We start from the raw sequence: 20,113 nt of genomic DNA on the forward strand, positions 1-20,113 counted from the left end.
ATTTCACTTAAACGGGCAACGATAAAATTACCGCGCCTACATATGTTGGGTAACAGATGACCATCGTTCTTGCCTGAGATCATCATCGAGAGAAGTTATCGCCTCGAACCGTTTGATAAAATCTTCGCGGAGTCCGTAATTCCGATACAAGTGCATCCGGGAACCGTTGCCGCGGCGAACGATCATTGCGGATGTATTTTTCATTTTTCGTGGGCCGTCCGTGGCCTCACGATCCGTCTGTGCCGATGAAAAAAAATCGACTTGAGAACGAGGACGAGCACTTGCCCGATAAGCGCAGACAGCGTAGGATGTAAGCCGACGTGATTGCGACGCGCGCGAAGCGGGAAAAGATCGCGATCCTAAGTGATGTGACGGTGCCGGTCGTACGATGTAGCACGTGGAAGCTACGCGGATAATTCCACTGTCCGTGCGAAGCGAAATCGGGGATTCCATTAACCGCATTTCCAATCGGCGCGCAGGCGAGCGCAGGGGAGAAGAAAGAAAAAAGTTATCCCTCGCTACCGACTCCGGGCTCGTGTCGTTAATTATATCCTTGGAATCGGCGCTTTCGCGGTATCTAACGATGCCGTGAGTTACCGTAGGAGGCTTCACGCTTCTCGTGCGCGAGATGAGGATGGGATTGGCGTAAGATCTTCCGACGAACGTTTCGTGACGTTTCGTTTGGGAAATAGTTCCTCTCTTCGGAGGAGAATTTAGCGTCTGGTTTTAGCGTTCACTTTTGACCTTTCGCGGATAAGAATCGACATATCGAGTTATCTCGTCGGTAAATATCATTAATTACAGAAATGCAGTATCTTTAATGTTTAATAAGCGTGAGAGGCGATTACGAGAATACACTTGGAGATAAAAAATTTTGTGGTCAATTAAAAATTGCGGCTATATATTACACGGGCAAGAAAAGGGTAGAAGTCGTTGCGCGAGGGAAATATTAATATTGCTCAGGTTTTTCTCACTACACGAGGAGGCAATATATAAACGCGTGCGTGATTGACAAATTGACTAAAATTAATTTCTCCGCATATACGCCGAGAACGTGCTGCGGTTCTTAAACAACTGACTGCTAGCTCTGATAATCGATTCCTAACGTTGGCATTGTGCCCGCGACATGCGCACAGATACAACCGTAATGATAAATTAAGTTAATAATGTAATTTGACGGCGGGACTGATAACACGCAGCGATAAAATGCAGATTGTCACGATTAGCCGTCACCTTGCAGTGCACTTCGACACGATGCGCCATTGAGAATTGTGCAGTATTGCACAATTATTAAGCATTCATCTCTCTTAAGGTGGAACACTAAAGGTAACTCGATATGCAAAAGATTTATGCGCGAACGTAACGAGAAAGCTGTCGCGTATCGAATGTCGCGCGCGTATAGCTTGTCCGTCACTCTGTCTTCGTTATCGCGACCTCATATGTGAATTACTTTAATTTCGCGTGGACTGACAGCAGGACGGGGAAAGTGAAAGTACCGAAAATAGCGCGCTAGAATCGGTCCACTAAACTTCGGGATAATGTTTGTCTTCGTTAAGAAGCCGTAAACATCACGATCGCCAAAACATTTCGTATGTGACAGTTTTAACGACCTACCTTCGTAAACGATATAAGCGATTAAAGGTGAAGCTAGTAGGCCTTTCACGTGCCACGAGACGCAAGTGTATGAAAGTATATACATGACAGTCGTAATCTTCTTTGTGTGCGGTCGCCTCATGATGACTCGAACTTCGAGTCATTCGGCTTTGCACGAGATGCCACTTTAATTCGCGGGAAACGAGGAACTCCAATTACGTCGGCTTTATACAATAAGATTCCGATAATTAAAGCGATTAATCCCAATTAAACCTTATGTAACAATAATTAATATGTTGGCAAATAATAAACAAGCTTAATCGAGCGATTTAATCAAGCTTGGATACTGATTTTTTACGTTAAAATAATTATTTTGCACATTTTTGCTTGTCTTGTCTTATAATTATGCTGATGATGCAAAATAATAATGTTTCAATAACAATGCTGTTTACCACGATAATAGATGTATCTTAAATACTGAAAAAGTAATGATTAACAATTTAATATCAATTATAAATGAAAATTATTATTCTAATTAATCTGAGCATTTTTTAGCGTTATTTAATATCACGGAATGTTAATTAAATTCAATTAAACTTTAATTTTAATTAAAATTTAATTTAAATTTAACTTTAATTTTAATTAAAATTTAACTTTAATTTATAAAATTTTAACTAAAATTTTAATTTTAGGGTTAATTATCATTTGTTTGATGAAAAGAATTTAAATGATCAAAATACGATATAAAATTTTTATTAAGAAAAAATCGTCTCGGAATTTATCTAAAAATATATGCTTCTAAAGTCTGCTATAAACCTTTGAAAGTATATACATCCGCTACTTTTTTATTTCCTGGATATTATTACCAACTACCGATTATGATGGCCAAGAGTGCTGTTATCCTGTTCCATTAACAAGAGAAACTGCCATATAACGTCATTCACGACGCAATCTATAAAATTAAAATTGGATCTTTTCTCACAAAGTATACATTATGATAAGCATGTTGTTGATCTCCGGCTTGTCACGTTTCACATTATTGTGCGTCCCAATTTCCCGCGATAATTACCTACGCATCTGCGCGTACAGGGCACTCCAAGACTTTCGACAAAGTTCAGATGAGCTTTTTCTCAAGAAAAAACCGAAAGAAGCATTTAATACTTTCGAACTTTTAGCATTCACTACTTGAAAGTTACTAATGTTGTAATATCTTAATTAAGGAAATCGACAATTACGCTAAAATTGGAATCGTCAGTACCGCGTCCTGTATTCAACGTGTTGTGGGTCCAAGGTCCGGAATTTTTTGAAGCTGTTTAAAATCGGAGATCAATCTTCGTAAATCTTAAACGCCTCGCGTGACGAGTGTCACGCTGACTTTCGTACGCGGGTAATGACTACCTGCGGAAAAATTTGAGCTCGAAACGCGGTAGTCTAAAGACCGGAGATAAATCACCCTCGGCATCGTGGCTAATGATAGGTGGTGCAAGACGACCGTGTGTGCATCGCGCGGTGATATATTGTTCGCAACTCCCGAAGAGAAGAGAGATAGCGCTTGAAATTCTCCCGGTGAGTGATAATCCGCGCGCCGCCGATGCGTATGCGATTTCCGGCGCGGTTCACCCGGGGAGATCGTTACGCTAACGCCGCTGAAAAGGCGATCGATCAGCGAAATTACGCGTTTCCGGTTATTGGCGTCGTCCGCTTCTCGCAGGCGCGCATCAACGTCGACAACGGACGAAAAAAAAAAAAACGACGCCGCTACAAATCGCACTTTTAGTATTTGTTGGCGAAAATATTTCGCAGTCATTATCCACGGCTTACATAAGGATATCCTGAAGAAACTTTAACATAATGATCTGCGATTGTGACATTCAGGTTTTTGTTTTTCATAATGCGTTTTTTTCTGATGCATGTATCTGTAATTTTATCTCGATTACATATACATGCAGTGTTTCATGCAACATAATTCAGTATATAATTTTGCACCAATCTCTGAATATGGTTTAGATGTGTAATTTTTTTTTTTTACTGAAATGGAATTATCGTGTTTTTATTTTATAAAAAAATGTGCTCCTAAAACCTGATTGTTTTTGCAACACGAAGTTATTAATATTATTGAAAATAACAGATTTCCGAAATGAATAAATATGAGATAACATGCATCTTTTATCGCATGCACACAATTTCTATTGCAATAACTGTATTAAAATGCAGTGAATTATGTGTGATTGCAACATTACGTCATAATCACGGATAATTCACTGCATCAGATTCATCGGAGCCATCACATTCATGGCCTTATCTATGCGTAATTAATTTTTATTTATACACGCATCATACCTGACGCCGTAGACAAGGTCACGGAGGCTTCATCCGTTAATTCATCTTTTTATCCTACGCTTGAATCTACGTTTCCGACGAGGCGAAGTACGCTCGTGCAAAAGGCGAATCTGGCAAAATTAATATCCCGTATCATAGCATTCTATACGCTACGGTCTTTTTTGTAAATCAGTTAACCGAAAGCTACCATTACTCAATTGAATTTAAAATCTGCCTTGCGCATCGTGAGAGTGTTTCTGCATTTATCATCGCACCTTTGCGTACTATTTGTGATTCTCTGCATTACATAAGATTATTTGCTGGCTGACCCGTATATATCGTTGGCTCTTTTTGAGTTTTTAATTGCATTAATTTTAATGCTAAGTTTATTGAATTAATATATGATTTTTAAATTTGATACGGAATTTATCGAACTTTTTTTTATTAAAAATATTGATTGATCGTTTTGCATTAATAAAATATGAATATATTCATAAGAGAGCAATCTGAGTGGCAACATTATTTTGTTTTTTTTATAGTCATATTTTTTCCATTTATATCTCGAAATAATCTATGCAAATAATCCACTATGAGCAAACTTATAAATCTTTCTTCAATGAGAATTGAGTCATTACATTTTCTGTCGATGCAGCTACACATCGCGAACAATGAAATTGAAGGTGAATTCACATTGTATCAGAAATGATTCCTTAATAATAGTTTAAAATTCCGCGAGAATTATCGCAATCTTAGTTTTATGTATACAAGAGAGAATGGTGTACCAGCGGTTATTGCGTGCGATTATCGAAATTGCCGCGTTGCGATCAACTTCTCACGTGGCAATCAGGAAACCTGCTAAAGGGGAAACACTAAATAATGTATAAGCGATAATAAAAAATACATAATCACTGGTTAGTTTTCGCTACTAAAAGATTTTTTCCGTCTTTGGAAACTTTCGATAATGATAAAGATTATATCATATTTCAACAGTATGCTATTGGAGAAATAAAACGTATACTTTAGTGTATAATTCTATTTGTAATGAAAAGATTTCTCGTAAGAATCAAAATTGTGAAATATATAAATGGGAAAAATGGGAAGAGAGAACAATTTCTTTTTTCAGTAATAAAAGTGTATATTTCGCGAGGATCTCAATTCCGCAAATTCCCTTTAGAAACCGAAGGAAAAAGCGTCGAGCGTGCGGAAGAAAAGTATCGGCGTACAAAGGAACACAGTTTCTTAACGACGCAGCCAGTGCAGCCTTGCTGTTTCGAGATGGGATCTTTTTTTCTTGCGGCGCAATAAAGATCTGGATTAAATCCCGGTTCACGCATAAACACATAAACACACCCGCAGCGCGGCGCACGCCGTGGCGCGGCGCAACCTCTGGCGAACCCAATAAACGACTATGTAGCCGGCAAATTTATCCGTGTAACAAGCGTTTTACTCTGGCGCCATATATTATTACGCCCGCCGGTTTATCTCCGCCACGGGTTGCACGCCGGCCGGTAGCAGCTAGAGTCGACTGTTGCTCCACTTGGTTCAGCGCTTTTTATGCCGCGCATCTCCGGCGCACTTAAACCAGTAAAATACTGACCGCTGTTTATCTCTCGATAGTGAATTTTGATAGCGAAATGAATTTTAATTCCGCGCGTTTGAAATACGACAAAGTTGGCTATCTGCGAGGATGGTAGTTTCGAACCGCGCATCTGTTCATTGCCTAAGCTATCTAACTTAATAGCGGAAATACCATTAAGATTTCTCTGTACTGAACAGATTTGTTATTTCTCTTTTACACATCGTTGCAGATATTAGGAATTTAGAAACTATTTCAATTCTATAATATTAATTTTATTTCCTTCTATTATTTTTAGCTGTGCGGTCAATTCGTAATATTTAAAAAATTGGTAAATATATTATTAAGAAAATATTGACATAAAAAAAGAGCATTTGTATTTGTTAAATACTTGATGTTACATCTCTCATTTTTAAATTAAAATATAGACTGCACAAAATGCAGTAGTGAAAGTGCGCTATGCACCGGCATTCGTCATACATTCTGCTCCGAATGAATCAATTGTTGTATATAGAATTAATATTTATTTTAAGATGGCTAATACACAAAAAATACGATGGCATAGAAATATACTTCAGGATACAAGTCACTATTTTTGAATATAATATTATAAATAATTAGATTTAAAAAATTAAAAAAAATTGAGTTATATGTCTATGTTAATTCACGAGATATATCAAGGCAGCAATTTTTCTGCATACAAGCACATAAAATACATTGATCTTCAGATCCCTCGTTGATATAACAGTACCTCGTTTACGAAGAACTTAGTTGCATTCTGACATCTTGTCGCTGCATCTACTATCGCTCGTCAACCGCGACCGCTCCGTCCGCAACCGCAGCATCAGTTAAATGCAATGAACGTAAAATACGCGATGATGCAGCGCGTGTCACTTATATTACGTTCGCGGTAGGATCTATGAACGGAATTAGGTGCACGTGCTTATGAGGAAGAAGCGGCGAAGATAAATGAAGAAGAAACGGCAATATGTTTCGCGCGACGCATCTCGTTCCGCTCGGCAAATCGGGGCGCTCCGTTTCCGCGCGCAGTATCGAGATACATTCACGAAACGTAACGCACATAAAATATATCGTGAAACGGCATCTGTCGCTTATATGTTTTCTACGCTCGTGAATTACAGCGGCATGCGGATCTACGGAACGTCTGTTCCACTTAGAATCCACGCAAAAGTATAAAGCAATCGGGATTAAGTAAGTTTTCCCGCTGGAAAACACACGGAGCTCGCGTTATTTCTTCAATATTTGTCACGAGAGATTTATGTCGCGTGTGATTTGTTACAACTCGCTGTGTTTACTTTTAGTTTACATTAGCTTATGCAGAAGTAACCGATACAAGCAATATTTCGATGGAGATTTTTATTTTATTTCCCTCTTAAAAGAGCAGCTTACCGGACGGCGGCGCAAAGGTTACCTGTTTGACTCCGCGTGATCTTTAGGGGATAGTTGAATATCTCTCGTCATTGTATATCCCGTCATACCGTTGAGCGACTGCAACTCTTGCCGCACGGAGAAATATTAACTAAATGTAACTTCGGCCGAAGTATGCGCGTTGCGCGCGAGCGGAAGATAATAAACGCGGAGTAAGAGTCCGCCGTAAAAATTTTTTCCAGTTCTCCGTTTCTTCGCGCGCAGCAACGATGGTGCAGCGCGGCCGCCGTGGCCATTTTACAGCGTGCGCTTTGCACTTTATTCCCACCGAAATGCGGGTTCAACCCCGGAACTTTTCGCATTCCGTGGCGGCGCGCGACGAGAAATGAGAGCTACGGAACATACCGCATTTGACACTCGTTTACGAGGGAGTGAAAAGGCTCTGTTGAAACAGAGATTAGTGCGCGATAAATTGCGCGGTATTTTCCGCTGTCGCGAAATAATTGCTTTCGCGGTTACAGCGACTTGTGTCTCGTGTATTTGGCATACAAATCATCGTCGGAATAAAAATGCCTTTGTTTGTTTAGTTATGTAATTTTTTATTGCATGATTTTGTAACAGTGGATTTAAAAGTGACTGTTTGTATTCTTGTGCAATATTATATTTTGCAATTGACACATTGACGCGTTTAGAACGGATTTTACCGCTCCAGGCTACGCAAGTGTCTTAAAACAGTTTTTGTTAAATGTATGCAAGAAAGGAGCAGCATGCTGGCATCGAATTATACAAATTTCGTAGGCGTGTAGAATAGAAAAGGGTTTTTATGGGTTTTTAAGTAGCCGGTTTCGTCATGATGTCGCAGTAACGTTGCACACGTTTAAGTGCTTTAGATGCAGTGCTTAATGAAAGATCCAGTTTTTCCACGATTATATTGCTATGAAAAATTGCGTCGCACAGAATAATTTAAATGAACAATATAAATAATGGACTTATTTTTTATCGCATGAAGAGTAAAAGAAATATTGGAAGAAACAGAATGATGGAATAACAATTTTTCTAACAAATTATTTATCACGAGCGACACTAGGTCAAGTTTTCCGCGCTCGATATTACACAGTAGATTTATTAAAATTTATGGCGTCATCGTTACTCACTTATTTAATGTATGCGCAACCCGATTAACGCTTGCAGGCATCTGACAGCGCGTTAAACACGTAGAAGGTAAAACTTAGCCAGATTAAAAAGTCCGCTGGTACGAATATATTGCAGAAACGCCATCGTTTTCTTTAATACCATTTTTTGCGGCGTCTTTCTTCCCTTTTTCTCCGCGTCAAAATTATTTTGCCTTATAGATAATTTCCATTTGATTAATACATTTGCTAATACTGTTAATTCTTCGGTAAACGATTAACTTTATTCACCGTCACTTTATCATAATTCCGTGAGACCGCTCTCGATAACTTGCAAATTATACCCGCATGTACAAAATAATTTGGCGGACATGTTCGTGCGCGTGGTATGCGGTAACAAGCACGAAATAAGACGCATACATTACGACCTTAATAAAGCGCGGCCGATTTACATAGTAATTACTAAGTTTTCTGGATCCAAATTACCTGCGTAGCGAGCCGTCAAAGAAAGGACGAGCTCCTGACAACGCGTTCAAATAATGAGCGAGCCGACGCTCGAACAATAACAGCCCACTGCAATATTAACAAGTTGGAAATTCTGAAATCACGTTTTTCACATTTTATTGAAATGCAACGGCATGTGTGCATTATTACTTCTTTTTTTGGAAGCAACTAAAATATATAAGAATTATTTTACAAGAACGGCATCTTTAGTGTAGTTTCGACTGATTAATATTCGTCTATTGATTAATATTAATTCCCATAATTGCTTCAGTTTGATCGTGCGTCGTTAATATAATTACAGTAGCATTTTACATGTATTTACAAGTATTTAATCGCGATAATCAATATCATAAATCATCCGAATAATAATTTAACGTATGCGAGAAATTAAACTCACACACACACACACACACACACACACTACCATGAGTCTCATCATTGAGAAATTTCACGCATTATCGCATTCACGTATTATCGATCATGGATCATAAAAGCTATCGATTCGATTAGCTATCATGAACGATCGGACTTTCTTTCGCAATAAAAAGAGAATAAAATGCCAGATGCTTCCTCAAATTAATTTCACGAACACGTGGCTTTCTAATGACAATTGGACGATACGATTTCACCGTTCAGCTTATTAGCTATTGTACGATTGCCGTTGAAGCCATCTCGCCGTAGTTCGTATTTCGATTAGCCTTGAACGGCGGGTATTGTTTCAGACGAATCCTCAATTCGCGTATCGATAATCCAACCTATACACGCGGATACAACCGTTAACCTTTTGGCGTCCTACTTCGACCGCGAGGATCGTACGGGCAGATGTGTGCGTCTGAACATGAGTCATAGATTCGTGTGAGTAATATGAATTATAAATCGCGAGGGCTCTCTCGTGAGAGCCTACGAAATTACCGCTCAGACAGTTAAGACAATATTTTTCAAGACGGAGATGGAAGAGAGAAAGAGAGAAAATGTAAAGAGATAGAGATTATATAGATAGGGAGAAAGCGCGGTACAAAGGCACTAAAAGATGTGGACTCAGAAATTGCGCAAATCTAACTACTATTTTTGATGCGGGACAACAATTTTATATGCGATTATATAAGACGATGAAGTATTATAGAAAGCATTGTGGATCGCGTGCGAATATATAACACCGGCGGAACGCTGAGATATTTTTGAGAGCGTTCGAGGAGTTTCGAAAGGATTAAGAGGGAATCAGAGATCCGCATTCTTATTAAAAAGGAAAAAAAAAACTGCAGATGAAAAGATTTCTGTGTAAAATGCGACGTATCGTATGAACACACGTGTCACGTTCACACGGAAGTTTGGTGCGCTTGTCCTGAAAAATGCTCTTTCACCTTCGCGAGTGTTTCGCTGATATATTTTACGCGTCGATGCGAGCACCTGAGAGGCACCTGCGTTGCGCCGGGGTACATACATACCCGTCGGCATATTATACACCGCGCGAATTTAAGTAGCTCTGTCCAATATATGTCAGACACTCGCTCGCACGAGTGTCACAGATAAATTTCGAAAGAAACGAGCAAACTACATACAGAGGCTGATTTGTTTCTTATAAATTGTAGTTCACTCCTGATGCAAATATTATTTTTACTAAATATTTATTAGTACTTTTGTTAAACTACTTTGAACGTCTTTGCATTTTTTAAATAAATTTTGCAAAGATAAAATTCGTGAATGTAATTTTTATTTTTTTCTATAACTTTTTATTTTATTGATTTATCTACAATCAATTTTGAAAAAAAAAAATGTTTGAAAAATCCTAATATTTTTATTTTAGACTAAAACTGTATTAAAATGTTTATCGAGATTTTAATTTAATAGTTTTAGCTTAAAATTAAATCAAATCTCGGAATTATGACGTCGTTCACGATTGCTCGAACGCGGATTTGTTCAAACTGATTTTTGACGCTATCGGCAGATCGACACGCCGTCGAGAGACACATTTGTCTTCCTGTAATGCGGAAGGCGCTTGCCATGCCGTCGATCGCTCCGAAAAGTGCTCTTTCACCTTTGAGGGTGTCTCGTTGGCGCGCTTTATGTATCGCCGCGAGCGCTTGGAAAGCACCTGCGCATGTCGGCCTATACCCGACGGCATGTTACGCAGGTACCTGCCTATGTTTCGCCGCATGTATTTAAACATGAAGCCCTCGTCCACGTGTGCGCTTACGCTCTCGCTTCAGCCGGACTTCGGTGCGTGGATGTTTAAAATATCGCTACGACAGGGCGTGGAACCTGTTACCGGCTCGAGTAGGCGGGGGTTCAGCGTGGTCTTCGTCGGTCAGAACCGATCAATCGAGGCCTTCGACGAGGCGTTGCAGCATATGATTTCGTGTCGGCGTAAACGGCGGAGATCGTTCGACGTGTATCTGCGACACGCCCGTTCAGATTCGCGCCTGATATCGACTTTAATTTAATTCGATCGAACACAAATGTAATTTAAGTACCTAATTCACTTCGACTTGATTCGCCTGATTAAACTTATTTACGAAGAAGCTTACATCACTCTTCCAGAAGCAGGAAGACAGACACGTCTCTGAATGCATCGCGTTATACTCATTGACTGTCTATAGGAATAAAATGAAGACACAAGAAGCTGCCCGCGCGAACTTATGGCTATTTCCTCTGCAATCTATAATTTCATCGCTACGTTCTCACACTGTGTTATTTTTACCTCGCGGTCGTCTACTTTGCTTCTTACATTAGTGTGAAATTACTTTTCGTTGGCGAGAAACGTCATTATTCAGGATGAACGGAATCCAGCGTGACTGGGCAGCGGTAAGAAATATCGATGTACTCTCCGCGATCCGTTCTTCGATTCAACAATACTTGCCTCTCGCGCTGTACTTCCGCAATATCGCGGAGATGGATATGCAGCCATAACCGTTCGCTACATCCGCCGGCTCGCGATGTTACAGCTCACGTTGGAAAGTCCGAGGCGGACACTTGACAGCGGAATACACATTCGATCGTTACGATAAAATGGAATTTAAAAAAAACGCAGCTGATAATTAATGTAAATATTTCATAATTTAATCGGGGGGAAAAAAAATAAAAATAATGAATCCGACACACGAATGTGTCGCGGATAAAGAAATATATGCGAGAATGTGAAAAAATGTTAACACGTGTTGATTATTGTCAGAGATATACAAATTATGTATTTTGTATTTTTCTCGCTGAACGATGCAACACAATAGAACATGAACTGTCGATACAAGTTCGACACGCAATATACACAAGCATAATGATATAATGGAACGTGATTGCTTTATGTATTAGCATGCCTCATTAGCAGGCAGTTCTTACAATCCGCACGTCCTTCAACGATTTTCGCAATGTAATCCTGTTTTTCGCTATTCTTCACGCTAATACTTTTTTTTGAGCGTGTCAACTCCTTCATTTAACGTGAACTGAAACATACGCGGCGCGCTTTGCGAGATTTTACGATCATTATTAATAGAGTATTGATCCGCACGCCTACAGAACTCTCTCTCTCTCTCTCTCTCGAGCTAAAGAATCGTCACGACTTAATTAATCATCTTGACGGATAATTGTCTAGAAAATTAATAAATAGCGTGAATGAATTAATTATCGACAGATGCTATTAATCTCGCGCTATGCGTATAGCGCGTGCTTCAATGCGAAGCGGTCGTATTGTCGGCCGCATACTGGCATTTTGCAACGGTATTCGCACACGGGCGAGCGTTATCACGATTAAAAGAAAAAGCGCGAGCCATGAACTTTCGCCCGTTCCGCTCCTCCTTCGATATGCATCTCGAAGCGAGTGCTGTTCTCTCGCGCGTCGGCTCTCCGGCCGACGATAGCTCTCGGCAAGTGGTAGTGCTTTCGAGATTGACACCGGCAAAAACATCCCGGGAAAACTTAGATGACGCCTCCTGTCAGTTTAGACGTGCCATTGATTGCAAAATTACTTCGCCGGGGCGAACAAGATGTATAATCAAAATTATCCATGATTTTCTTGCAATTTCGATGTTATGAGGTTATTATGAGAATCATTAATTTACTACAGATGGGCTCTTGACACACAGATATACTTTCTACGTAGCAGTAAATTGTTCTGTTTTTAAATCATTTATCTTGGTACAAATTTATCTCGCTTTATGAAATGCGATAAAATGTTCAATTCAGTGAATTAATATCCCGATAATAGCCGCGTAATTCTTTAACTAACACGTTAAAATTATTTAACACTTTCTACAATCGTCAGATGAAATGTAATGACATTATCTGATAATTATCGTAATATAAAACAGCTTCGTTCGGTGGAAAGATTTAATTTCTGCGAGTTTTTCCTCTTTCTTTTTCTCTTTCATCATCTAAGTTAACGACTCGTTATTCGCATCTACATAGCAATCGCCACATATTATACCGTGTAACTTTATGCAAATATTTATCAGACGCGCTAATACTTACATATGTATCTGCTGACTTTATCAAAGTACGTTCGAGTTCCAGCGCATAGCAATAAAGTTCGGGATTGCCGAAACTGCATCCGACAGAGATTCAGTTCGGAGGCAAGTCGCTAATCCTCTCGTAACAATGTTCCACGCTGCATAACAGATTCACGGTGCACCTGCCATCTGTCTCTCTCTCTCTCCCTCTCCCTCTCTCACTTCGTCGTCTCTTGTTCCCAGCAACCGTCCACCTCGGATTACCGCGGTAGTCGGGCCGCCTACGAGATCCAATCCCATAGCCGCGAGATGATTGGTCGCCGGTATGTATGTACGGGCGATATTAGCATAACACGATCTAATTGATGCCGGTTGGATTATGCGACTTTACTCGGTCGGCTCTTGCTGCAACGCGAGCGAGATTTGCAGATCGAAGCCGGAGTGTGCGCCGCGCGTATAAACAGACGCGCAAACTGTTCGTGTGCGCATTTATATCTTGCACTACAAACGTCGCGCGAAGCGGAAATAATTCATTGACACAGATTTGTGAATGTAAATTCTCCCCTATTAAATTGCTGATTAATCAATTTACTTTCAATCGATTACGCGGTGAAAATAGACGAATTTTTGTGCGCAATTGCATATCGTTAGAAAAGGCGTAAATTTCTAAAAAATAATGTAACGCTCTATATGTACGTTATTGTTCTATGCAATATTGAAAAAACTGTATAAAAAACTAAAGTTCATGAAAACAATCTGGAATCAATTTAACCGAGAATTAAGAACGTTCGGAATTATTCGAATATCAGCAACGATCGATTATTATCGATTACTTAAAATAATTACGGCGGCGATAATCGCCGGTAAAGATTGAATGGCTACACTTTCTCTTTCTCTCTCTTTCTCTCTTTTTCTCGCACTATGCCGTTCAGCGAGTGTGCGCGATATATATTAACATAACACGATCTAATTAGCGGTTGAGAAATCGCCGAGGAATATTGCCAATGAAAGCGTCGACAAAACCACGCCGTCGAAAAACTCGTCTACGTTCTACAAATCAACACCAGATTGACGATAGAATCGATTGAGGAAACTACGCGTCTGACTTGCTGTCTGCTTAATTGTAAATAACGGCGATCTTGTTTTTGCTAATACTTATAGCGGATATGTCTAGCATCGATATCTTCTCTGTTGTAAAGTGAAATAGCAAGACGCATATATGATTTTATTTAAAGGGCATTGGATTTGATGCCAATCATAATGTCATTCGTTAAAATGTTATTACAGCACATTATGTAAGGAAAAAAATAAATAATCGCTAAAACTTGCACAATCACTAAAGCTTTGAAGAACTAGTAAGTGATTTTGCAAGAAATTATTTCATGTACATCAAGAATTTTATTGGAAAATTAATATTTTCACTCGATTTATTCTGGAAAGTAAAAAAAAAATCGTTTTATATTGTTCGGAAATTGCTGCTATCTTATTATGATTTCGAACGATCATAACAAGGCAGACGCTGAAAAACATATTACAGTATATATATGTCCCTCTTCCACATATGTGTGTCGATTGTTAGGTACTTAAGACACCAGTATCTAAACCTGCATCTTTATGTGTCTGCATAAGTGCTTCTTAACAAAAGCGAAGTCGAAGCGCTTCGCTCTTAGAAACATTTATAATTATATTTTATATATTATAAAATATTATCGGCATATAGAATTTTGCAAGCTTTATACAAAAAAAAATTCAAAAGACATTTATTGGACAAAATGTTCAATAAAATAACGATAAAATTTTTTTTTATTGTATTTTATAATTAAAGTCACATAAAATTAAATTACTTACATGTCATTATTTCCAATACTTTTAGCACATAATATATCACGTTTGAAAAATTTGGCGTGTGCAAAATTTTTGCTAGAACATGCACGTAAATTTCAGGCAGACTTATTAGCAATTTCTGAACAAATAGGTATTCCTTTTTAAAGCTGACGAGACGCGCGTCCGCGTGTGTCTTATGTGTAGGCGCGAGTCCATAGCGAGCATGAGCACTCACACAGGTGTAATCACAATCGACTTTAGTCCCGTTAGCTTGAACCCTCTGGACCGGACTTCTGCCTCTGCCTCCTGCTGCATGTACGTGAGTTTAGTGCGCGCGTATGTATGTATGCCGCGAAAAAAACGGACACACATGCTCAACGTTGTCCATTAACGGCGTCATCGAATTAACGGTGAATATCATTGTTGAATCGTCGCGAATGATCAAAGACCGCATATACGTGCGAAATTTTGCAAACGGTTTTAACCGCTTTCAGCAATCAATATATCGATAATCGAGTTGAAAATATTAATTTCGTAGCCCGACTGCCAGTTGGAGGAAAATTTTAAATTTCTCAATCTTTAAAACTCTTTTCGTAATCCAACCATAATAAATAAAGTTTCGAAAAAACTAATTAAAAGTTAATATTGAAAAGTATAGCAAAGAAAATTTATCTTCTCAAAATAGTCTTCCTGAAGTATTTTGTACAACTTTTTTATGAGAAAAAAATAGTATAATATTTATTTCAAACTTTGAATCATTTTAATTACTCGATTACATGATATGCTTTATTAACTTTAAATTTATCGAATAATATAATGATAATATTAAATTACAATCGTGTAGATGCCATATTCTACAAGTCACAAATGCTTGTACCGCGGCATCTGCAATTTAAAAATTTTCAACCATAGCTCTTGGTTGTCACGCATTTTACATTTCTCATGAAATCTCTGGTCTTTATTTTTAATTTAGCAAAAATTGCCGGGGATAATGTGTTTTAGCATGAGAGAAAGAAATGATATAAAAAAGACTTTTAAGAGGATATAAAATCCTTGAGATGCTACTCATTTATATCCGCCATAAAGAGGTAGGATATCAAGCGAGCGACAATTTGGTAGCGCGCGGTAGCTTCGCAACGCACACCGTCCTCGTCGCACGCAGACGATCCGTTAACTGAGGTAAAGGCAACGTAAAGAAAAGCGCGGTAACGTGCGGTAAGATAAGGGCGTCATGCGTTGGTTACCGTTGGGTGGCGTTGGATGGTCCGCTTGGAATGCCGTTTAGCGACTTCCCTCTCCTATCATGTTCATCCAGGGACTCTCTCTCTCTCTCTTTCTCTCTCTCTCTCGTTCTTTTCATCTTCTTTCCTTGCCTCTTTTCTTTCTCTCTCGCATGTCTTTCATACATACTTGCACGCGTGAGTGCGTATTCTTGCAGTCGCCGATCGCTGTTTCGAAGTTTCGGTCTCCCGACCCTCTTCGATCGGCGCGGCGAGGTACTTCACTTTTTTTTTGAACAGTAATTAGTCATGGCGGTGCAGAAGATTCCTTATGAAATTTATAGCTCGGCAGCGAATTTCATGTGAAATATTCTTTGATCCTGAGTTGCATAGAAAGTGCGGAATAATCTTTTTCTCCACTTAACGATCCAATAACATTGTTTCGCGTGTTCGATAAATTCTCTTCAAGGAATACATGGAATACTTAAAATGATCTCGGCGTGAGACTGAGATTTCGAATCGTCGATTAAAATACACAATAAATATGTCATTAATTCTTAATAAGGAAAGAGAGCTCGAGTGAAGGTAGAAAAATCGCGACGATATAAATCTCTCGCGTGAAAACACACGGTTTTGTCATTCATAGGGTGTGCGATTAGAAATGCGCGAACACGCCCATGTAGAAATTTCCTCGAGAAAGGCCTCGAGCGCGAGCGATTATCGAAAGTTCGTGAAGTATGAGCGGGATAAACTACGCGATCGTTATTGGCGAAACTGGGACGAAAAATCGCGCGTATGACTCTCTACCGCGCGATGGCCTATAAATTTATAATAAACGACACACCGTGTACGTAGCTATCAATATAAAACGACACGATGCGTCAATATACATTTTATGTTTCGAGTCTTTAATTTCCAATTTAAAAAAATTACAGTACACGTATTATGTAATTTTACGCGACGCGAATTTATGCGCACATGTCTAAAAAAAATTCAATCTTGCAATTATTGATGCAATCTATAATTTTATATTATTATTTCGCAATGACTTGGCATGTTTCTCTAATTATTTCCTCGATTTTTATCCGATTATTTCAATTGCTGTTTTGTATGTGCAAAATAATATAGTTATAACAAGTTCCGAATTATATTTTAGATATTTCCAAAACATCTTATTTTTGAATGGGCCAATTTATTGATCTGCCGGCTTATGATATCCGGAGAGTCCATCGTTCGGAATAAAATTAAGAAGAAAAAAAATGGTTCTCACAGAAACTCGATGGACAAACTGGTTCCAGATGCTCCAGGAAGACATTTTTGTATCGTATGACAACATACTGCGGTCCATCATTGCTCCGCACTGACAGTCTATCGATATTACACTGTTTCGCCGTTTCGCCGCGCGCGAGAAGCGTTGCTTTTCGTTGCTGATTTATATTCATGACTTTAGCCGCCGAAACGAGAAGCGTGATTAATCGAGAGCGGCCGTGAGCGCGCGCGTATGTCAAATCGAATACGCATCATGGCGTTCGCTCGGTGATTAACTACCAATAGAGGCATTGAGTTTCTATCTTTCAATTATGAAAAAAAATGAACGCTGAGAAGAGAGATTTTATGCAACGGTACGCGGCACGGACGTGCCGCGGAACGTGTCGTAATTAATGCGGGATACACTCTTTCTTTTTTTTTTTTGTATCGTATCAATAACATGGAAAATATATCATCGAAATTATATCGTTCGCACTCTTTCCGCTTCACAGATACAAATAGGCGCTATACGCGGGGCCATTCGTCACAGTCGAAAATGAACGGTCTCCGCGATCATTCGTACGGAAATTTGTCGGTGCGCTCTTAGCTTACAAAAAAAAAAATATCTCATATTTTCTTGCGCCTGAGATAATCTGGCGAGAAATACAACACTGTTACGCGCGCCTTTCAACGCGCACGTCGCCTCGAATGCCGCGAGACGCGTTCGGGTTCATATTCGCGCGGCTATTTTCCCCGGTTCGCGCGGAGCATCCGGGTTTTATGCAGAGAGAACGCGACACCGGCTCATCGGAACGTTTAACTTCGGCGTATAACATCGTGAATGGCGCTTCGCCCCGTAATTACGCCGCAGAATTTACACTGGCATAAATTACGCCCGGTGTGTCGACGACCCGCAAGCAGCGGCCGTACACCACGTTGACGGCCGTTTTCACCTTGCAAATTAATAGTGACTCTCCTACCAGTGAGCTTCTTCCTTCCCCCCCCCCTCTCTCTCTTTCTCTCCTCCGGCTCATTCTTTTTGTATCCTGCTCGTTTTCTTCTCGTTGCGCGAATACGCCTATAAATGAGCTTCAACGGGACATTTTTGCGCGCCTCGAAGTCCCGCGATCGTTTATTTGCGCAGACCATCAATTTGAGCAATTTGTTTGAACGGCGAACATTAATCCTGAGTCTAATAAACAGTAGTATCGGCAGCTCGCTCCAGTTCTCGCTTTCTCGCTGCGCGCTAATAAATATGACATTTACACGGTAACGAGTCGCTACAACCGCGCAAATAAGATTTGCGTTTCTTATTATGCGTAGCGTCCCGACATTGTTAGCACAAGGTGATTTAATAACCGAGAAACGTCGCCATAAATTAATGGCAATATGCCTGAACAGGAGAAGTGATATATTTTTGTAATAAATGCGGAATAAATGTGGTCGGAGAGACAGTCTTACGCAACGCAACATTTGCAATTGCGTGATAGATCGAATGCAGTTATCGCCTGTCGTGTGTCAAGAATCACATCGCGCTTGATGACAATAAAAAAGAGATAACAACAATGTCTACGTCCGCGATGATGCTAACGTATTATTTTCTTGTTGCAATATTGTATAACGCGCCGTCCGGTTGCGGTGGACGATCGTCACTAGACGAGGGAATGATGTCTTAATGAGCCATCACGTGAAATAATGCGACGACGTATTTGCATGCGGAAATTAAGCAAACGCGAGTCATGCTAATCTCGTTGTTGCGAACGGAGATGTTGCGAGACAGCCTTGACAAGTTTGAGAACACGAGATCTTGACACTTTTAATTTCCAACGGCAGATGACGGACTAGTAAACGTTACCTGAAGTCTCATTTATTCTTTACTGGCAGCATCTAACGACTAGAGTTAGATATATTGCGCGTTATATCTTAAGAACACGGTTCGAAATCAAGTTCAATTTTAATAAAGCATTTCATTAAAAGTATGTACAAATAACGAGTTTATATTTTTCCAATTAATATCATTCATATTTTTTTTCAATTACTTTCAAAATTTTGTGTGGAGTTTTATGAAATATTTTTTTATGTTAAAAATGTAATGTATAACAGTTTCCAATTAAATCTTTTAAGATTAATTTTATTCCAAATTTGTACAATCTATGATTAAAGTCATAACGTTAAACAATTTATTTCTGCCATTTATCTCTAATACATTTGAAGTTTAATTTAATAATATATTGCTTTATTGCGTCGATAAATAAAAATTTTTACACGAACTAAAAAAACAAAAAATAAAATAGCTTTACGAGAATTTTACATTAAAGAACACAGTACATATATTTTGTTTCAGTGCTATTAGATTTGGCAATTAACCGTTTCTTTTTTTATCACAAAAAAATGAATATCGCAATATTAATTCAGTCGATTTAACTTTTTTTTTTTTTCCTGTGAACTGCATTGAAATCCATTATTCCAAGACACTCTACGCGCGGAAGGGGATGCCGGGCATCCCTATTTAAATATCCCTGTGTAATGTACATGAGCACCAGGAGCGGGCGCGAGACGTCGACGTCGGCCGGTCGACTCGGCGAGCGTCGGCGAGCGTCGTACGGCAGCGCGCGGACTATCACTCCTATTCGCTCGATCGTAGGACGTCCCATCGCGTTCATCGTCGGGTGGAGGGGGATCGCTTACGGTGCTAGGTCTAGGTGCCACGTGGTGGCGCGTACCCCGGAGCGAAATTTCGGTCGTCTGTACGCGTGCACAAATGCGAGAGTGCTCTCCCGCTCCTCCGCGTCTCGGCGCACCCTCTCTCCCTCCCCCTGTGTATTACTCCTTCCGTTTCTCTCTGTCGCTCGTTCGCTCCGACGTCGGGAC

The 20,113-nt window shown here is 39.6% G+C and overlaps 1 protein-coding gene across 9 annotated transcripts in view; it reads left to right on the forward strand.

The window, feature by feature from the left end:
• Nucleotides 1-20,113, forward strand: part of TfAP-2 (transcription factor AP-2) — a 190,258-nt gene that overhangs the window by 117,589 nt on the left and 52,556 nt on the right. The gene's annotated exons all lie outside the window — the stretch shown is intronic.

This window comes from Linepithema humile, chromosome 2 (assembly GCF_040581485.1).
Source record: "Linepithema humile isolate Giens D197 chromosome 2, Lhum_UNIL_v1.0, whole genome shotgun sequence".
In the NCBI taxonomy this organism is placed as follows: domain Eukaryota; kingdom Metazoa; phylum Arthropoda; class Insecta; order Hymenoptera; family Formicidae; genus Linepithema; species Linepithema humile.